The sequence below is a fragment of the Crocodylus porosus genome, unplaced genomic scaffold (assembly GCF_001723895.1).
Source record: "Crocodylus porosus isolate Cpor-Errol unplaced genomic scaffold, CroPor_comp1, whole genome shotgun sequence".
Classification (NCBI taxonomy): domain Eukaryota; kingdom Metazoa; phylum Chordata; order Crocodylia; family Crocodylidae; genus Crocodylus; species Crocodylus porosus.
Genome location: NW_017728947.1, coordinates 40,888,454 through 40,889,130, shown reverse-complemented (window position 1 = coordinate 40,889,130; position 677 = coordinate 40,888,454). Strand labels below are relative to the sequence as shown.

General features: G+C 60.7%; 1 protein-coding gene across 2 annotated transcripts in view; it reads right to left on the bottom strand.

The window, feature by feature from the left end:
- The window catches only part of CD82 (CD82 molecule), a 56,726-nt gene extending 56,389 nt beyond the window's left edge, over window positions 1-337 (bottom strand). The window contains exon 1 of one of the 2 annotated variants that reach the window (XM_019551986.1): window positions 234-337. The gene's annotated coding sequence lies outside the window, so the exon portion shown is untranslated. Of the gene's footprint in view, window positions 1-33; window positions 57-233 lie in introns of those variants that run through there. The other variant, XM_019551987.1, reaches the window with a different exon arrangement.
- Between the last annotated feature and the right edge of the window lie 340 nt (window positions 338-677).

Here is a 677-nt window from a genome sequence, read left to right as displayed (position 1 = left end):
AAAAAAAAAACCAAACAAAAACACCCAAGAAACCTTCTTCCCCCTGGAGGGCTGGACACTTTCCCCAGAGACCTTCCCCACTCCCCCAGCAGGGATCAGCGATCCCCCACTCGAGATCCCAGCCCCGCAGCGCAGCCAGGGAGGTGGCGGGGTAGAGGGGAGCCCCCGCTCCAGGATCCAGGACTGGCTGGGAGCCGGGGTCACGTACAGCGCTCCCGGCGGCCCGCTCCTACCTGCTGCTGCTGCTCCAGACCGGCTCGCTCCTTCCCCGCTGGCGGACACGCAGCCGATGTGGCTTTGGCTCCGCTCCGCTCCACCCGGCCCAGCTGCTTTCAGCGGGAAGAGGCGGGGCAGCTCCGAGCTGCCTCAAACCTTCCCCGCCCACAGCCCGCCCTGCCCCCTCCGGAGACGGGCTGAAACTCTGCCGGCTGTGCCTCTTTGGCCCCTGCCTATACAGGGATCAATACCGCAGGATTAAGTCCTGGAGTTTGAGGCCCAGTTCCCCACCAGTTTGTGCCCAGGCTATGTCCCTAAGTGGAGTATCTACTATTAGGCCAACTTAAACGATAAAAGATATGGGATCTACCCCAAGAGCCTTATCTGCCCTATGTCTTTAGGCCAGGGGTGGGCAATTATTTCACGCAGAGGGCCACTTACTGAGTTTTGACAAGCAGTAA